This window comes from Mus musculus, chromosome 14, assembly GCF_000001635.26.
Source record: "Mus musculus strain C57BL/6J chromosome 14, GRCm38.p6 C57BL/6J".
In the NCBI taxonomy this organism is placed as follows: Eukaryota; Metazoa; Chordata; class Mammalia; order Rodentia; family Muridae; genus Mus; species Mus musculus.
In genome coordinates this window covers 41,229,646-41,235,299 of record NC_000080.6, presented here as the reverse complement: position 1 = coordinate 41,235,299, position 5,654 = coordinate 41,229,646, and the positions used below count along the sequence as shown (strand labels likewise).

The following is a 5,654-nucleotide window of genomic DNA, read 5'->3' as shown; positions in this document are numbered from 1 at the left end:
GGTAAATCAACTGTTACATGAATGGACCCCAGTAGTAGATTTATATTGGAGAAGAATCTCCCTCATATAAGAAACCTAATGAAGATGAGCTAGCCATGCCATGGCACTAACAAACTCTCCCCATTCAAAGCACTGGACTTGTAGTGAAGCAGAGAGAAATCTCTAGCTTTGGAAGGAGAAGTTGCCAAGAGGTATCCCCAGGGGCAAAAGAGAGACTCCAGGAAAGGGCACCTCAGAAACTGGTCAGATGGGGCAAGCTGGTAAGCCGGTAGGCCATGGAAGTTCCAGGTGACATCATCAGTAGCCACTTCCCTGGACAATCTCTTGTATCCAAGAGAACCCTAGAATCTTCTGTGATGTCGCCAGTGTTGTGGTAACCAGAGCGGCTTGTGGGGTATTCCTTCAGATCCTCATGGGTTCCCAAGCAGGCATGTTGTCCATGCTCCTCAGGGTATTTCAGAGAGAGAATAGAATACACACAGACACCAGACCAAGGCAAAAGGAGGCCGGCCGCCCGTCATTGTGGGAAAGGGCAAGAAACAACTGGTCATGGAGAAGGCACAGTGAGTCCTGGGCAAGGTTTGGGGAGCTCCCTGGAGGATGTGGGCTTCAGCTGGTCCTTCTAGGAATAGGGATTGTGATCTGGATCCTTCAGATTCCTCAATGGTAGAACCAGAGTCAAGAGTGTCTGATGATTAGTTTTACAGACAGCCTGGTATTGACAAGCCTGCAGGGGCTTTGCTGAGAGATCTTAATTTCCCCCTGAATGGCAAATTATGCAAAGACCAAGCTCTGTGAGAATAGAAGTGTTGTTCTCAGGATACAGTGTTCATGTACTTCATCTTTTTTTTTTAAGATCTATTTATTTATTATATGTAAGTACACTGTAGCTGTCTTCAGACACTCCAGAAGAGGGAGTCAGATCTTGTTACAGATGGTTGTGAGCAACCATGTAGTTGCTGGGATTTGAACTCCGGACCTTCGGAAAGCAGTCGGGTGCTCTTACCCACTGAGCCATCTCACCAGCCCCATGTACTTCATCTTAATATAGTTTCCTCTAGGTTACATGAGCATGTGATGCCAAGAACAGAGATGGCTATTCCCCTGCCTATGAATCAAGGTCTCAGACTGTTTGGTATTGAACCCACATGATGTGGACTGATTCACAGTCTGGGTTCCTGTAGCAGTGTACGAGCTCTCATCATGCATTAGAAGACTAGAAAAGTGTTGGCTAGTATGCTGAGAGGTACGGCTTTGGTTGTCAGATATGAGCCGACAATGCCCTCCATTTATTCTTGCCTGGCCCAGCTTATGCTTTTCAGGGCTAGGGCGATTACAATAGGAAGTCGGGCATATGTTTAGTGATGGTGGTTGTGTACAGGGACCTAGCTGAGGAGCCCAGCTTGAAGACAGCTATGATGCACTATCAGGGATTCTCAGTGTCTCTAGATTTTCCTCCTCCTCAGGCTTCTGTGTGGGACAAAGCATGGTTCCCCTTTCCCTGCCCTATTATCTCTACAAGGTTACTAGTGTTTTTCTACCTACAGGGTCTGCTGGGGAGGCATCACCCCAAGCCCCCACCATCAATGAGCAGGAGAAGAGACACGAGAGGTTGGAGAAGCTCAAAAGAGAGCTCCAGAACATAAAAAATGCCAGAGACGAACTTCAGGGAATCCTGGCCAACTACACTAACAAGGATTTAAATGACAGGTAGTCATTATGCCCAGTTCTTTGCTGACTATCTTGGGCCATCCCTGTTAAGCCCAGATTCCCTCATACCACAGGTGACTACAACTCCAGGCTGTTTACATACCCAAATCAGTTTTGCTGATTGGAATTTCGATGCAGAACTTCAAGTTCAGATAGGAGTGAGAGGGGGTCACAGGCACTTTTGATTCCTCCAAAAGTAATTCAGAGCTTGTGGCATGAATCACAGTCTGGGGATGAAGGTAGTAATGTGTGAGCTCCCCTCCTGCCATTTAAGAAGCTTACACAGGTGTTGGTTGGTGGGAGTTGCTAGGTAATGTTTGTTTATAGCCAATCCTTTCCATAATTGACCAGGTGGTAATTTGGGTCCAATTGGTCCTGTCAACAGCTGGTTGGGCCTGTCACACATACTGCCTTTCAGTATGACTGGATTGGCTGCAGTTCATAATTGCTTTTCTCAAGTTTTGTTCATTATACTCTCAGATAAACCGAAATCAATTTATTTATTTGGCATTCTGATTGACTGTGTGTGTGTGTGTGTGTGTGTGTGTGTGTGTGTGTGTGTGTGTGTGTGTATCTGTGTCTCTGTGTGTGTTTGTGTGTGTGTGTAAAAGAGAGAGCTAGACAGAGACAGAATGAGAGAGATACTGGGTGCATGTGAGCTTGTGTGTGCATTTGTGGATGTGTGTGTTCCTGTGTGTGTGTGTTCCTGTGTGTGCAGCTTAAGATCTAGAGAGTCTGTATCATGTGATATATCCTGAGGTTGTGCCTGACTCCATTTCCAGGCAATAATAGTGAAGAAGCCAGGGAGGTTCATTTTTAGTACCACAGCACTTAACATCTGTGCTCAATGTGGATGCACATTGGAATCTCCTGGTAGGTTATAGAGGCTTTTCCCTGTAGATATGATTATGTCCTTTGGGAATTGATGTAGCAATAGAGCCAAGGATTGTCAATTCCGTGTCTAAAACCAGGAGGAGAATCATACAGATTTAACGTGGACCCAGGCCTGTGACACAGATTCCTGGAAAGTTCTGGGAGAACTAGTCTATTCTTTAAAACCCCTACAGGGAGCTGAGGCAGATCAGCACCCTGCCTTTACTTCCCTGGGCTTACTGGCCCAAGCTGAAGAGTAATAAGTTTAATAAGCACCAAGTGGAACCGGTAACAAGGAGCTAGGTCAAGTGGCATATATGGGGTGGGGTAGTGCATGATTCAGCTTGAATTGAAATGATCCTTGTATCCTTAGTTCACGGGACAATTTGTTCCTTGTCCATGCCCTCCCACAGGATCAACTTTGAGACATTCATGCTTGAGATGCAACATGACCAGGTGATGACTGACCTGAAGAGAATGCCCCAGGACATCAGTGAGGCCTTGTCCAAGTGCAAGCAGTTGACTAAAGAAAATCAGTTCTACTGGTGAGTGACTAACAGGGTCATGACCCAAGACCTGGGCACAGGATAGGTCTGCCAATCTTTGTCTTTGAACTAAAGTGGGGACTCAGGTTCTATACTGTTAGTCTCTAAACAGGAAGCATGCCTCCTTCAAACAAGGCACTAAGATTTTAACATCTTGGATCATTTTGACCAAGTGTGAAGAGACTGGGAGCTCCTCAAGCCACTGTCCATTCCAACTAAGTATCCTCAAGATCGAAAAGGTTTCCACCATGATGAAGATATCAATCAGCCTTGGGCCTCTTGGGTTCTGAAAGTAGATTTATAGATGGGGTTTCCAGGAGAAACATAGAAAGATTCTGTGATGCTTGGGTCTCTTCACTCCTAGAGAATTTTGCCCCAGGTGGGTTTTTTTATACCACAGACTTATAAGCACATATAGACCCCATTTTCTTTTCTGAGAAATACATGAGTCCCTGTTGGTGTCAGGGTTTTCAAAAGTACCTTGGGTCTTCTGGAAAGTGGCAGTCCTCTGGATTTGATCTCCCTCTATGGCCAATCTGGATACTTGTTTGGGGCTGCCTGGGGATCAGGGCCAATGATGAAGGAATGGTCCTTGGAGGAATGGGAGGAAGATGGATGCTTCCTGGATTCACCATGTTTTGTTTTTGGCTCAGCTTCAGGAACTGCCAACTCCTGATTGAATCTAACCTCATCCAGCACAAAGTCAGGATGTTGAGGAAGGAGAACAGACAGCTGCTAAGGGAGCAGATTGCATTGGAAGAATGCAACATAGAAACAAAAATACTATGTAAGGAATGCAGCCAGAAGATCAAAGACCACTGTACTAAGCAGCAGCAGGTAGGATGAATGAAGCATCAGGGGCAGAATGCCCTAATGTGTGATCATAAACACAGTTAAGCCTATGTAACCATCCTGCACCTTATCCAGGCTCTTTCCTATGTCTCATCCAGTTTTACACTTCTGTGATAATTTCCAAGACTTTCTGTGGACTTACCCTCTTTTGAAGAAATTGGATTTCTGCCATGCCCTTTCCTCCCCATCCTAGTCGGCCACCTCTAGCTTGCCACTCTAGGCAGAGGAGATCCTGGACCCCTGAAGGCAACCCCTTGAGGCTCTATGGTATGGAGAGTTGCCTCAGGATGCCACTTCCTGAATTATCTAGTAACCAGGTCCTCTGTTCTGCTCTATGGCAACTCATTCTGAGGGGCTTGGGCCTGTCCTCTCCTTGGACAGAAGGGCATACTCCAATTTTATTATGTATGTGTGTGTGTATGTGTCATGGCTTGGTTGAAAAGATGCAGCGTCCTTTCGCTGTCTCTGAGATGAGGTACTAGCACAGGATGGAAGTACCTAAGGAGCCATAAGCATAGCAGTGCTATTGGTTTTTTTTTTTTTCCTTCATGAGTATCCCCTTTAGAGTTCAATGCTTATAAGCCCTTGGGAAGATTTGCATGAAGCACACTCTTGCAGATTACAGTATCCTTTCAGTGTGCATGAATTTCCTGTGAGATGGTTTCTCTGGGGATTCCCAGATATAGGGGTTCACAAGGAGAGCCAAGGAAGGATTCAGCACTCCAGAAATAATAAGAGCCTTCACTTCAAAGTTTGGTAGGCTCCCTAAAAGCCCTCTGTTTAATGTTAGATTCAGACACTGATACACACTTATTTTCAATATCAAGTATTTAGACTATTGGAGAAATGTGGTGTTTTCCTTTAACTCCAGCACAGTGTGTAGTTCACAATTCAGTGCCAAGCAATTTTTTACATTTCAGAAAAACATCCAGACCCAGGTGCTCTCTGCCCTTTCTCCTATGGGGATACAGGAAAGTTCTCAGATGAAAGGTCATACTGGATTGTCCTGCTGAGTAAAGCTGGTATTTGCTGGATCGCTGACATGGCAAGATCTCACCAGGCTTTTTTACTCTTCCTCCCGTAGATCTGAAATATTCTGCAGAAGCTCAAACAGATCAGAGACCAGGTCAAGATCTTGCTCAGATACAACTGTTCACCAGGAGCACTGGGTGTGCAAAGCAAATTAACCACCATTGCATCTAATCCTTGTAACCATGGCAATCTTGGGCTGCATTTTCTTCTTTTTTGGTTTGCTATGGGTAATGAGGCCTTTATTTTGTCTAGCCTCTGGTCCAGCAAGACTGCCTGTTTGGAAGGCTTCAGAGAAGTGCTGAGATACATCAAGATCTGCTCAGCATCCAGGAGGGCTCTGAGAATGCCAATTTTGGCTGGTCCTGTTGGGTCATCTAGAATTATTTCATGGTGATCAGTCAAGTGAATTTGAAAAACTTTGAGGTATCATCTGTAACATCTCTCATGCTCAGACTTGGAAGGACTAGTCCATCAGCAGAACACCCACCCCAATGAGGCATGCCTATATTCATCCTGAACAGATTATTACCATCAGTGACTGCCTTTGCACTATTTCACCAAGGCCAGCAACAGGCTGTAGGTCTGTGCTGAACATCTGCAGCAAGAGAATGATGCTTAGCTTAATTATTTTGTTTGGTTTTG

At 45.2% G+C, this 5,654-nt stretch overlaps 1 long non-coding RNA gene across 1 annotated transcript; it reads left to right on the top strand.

The window, feature by feature from the left end:
* The first annotated feature begins 449 nt into the window (after window positions 1–449).
* Window positions 450–3,033, top strand: Gm31895. Its single transcript, XR_874533.1, has 3 exons — window positions 450–563; window positions 1,548–1,710; window positions 2,997–3,033. It is a non-coding gene; the product is annotated as a predicted gene, 31895 (long non-coding RNA).
* The last annotated feature ends 2,621 nt before the right edge of the window (window positions 3,034–5,654 follow it).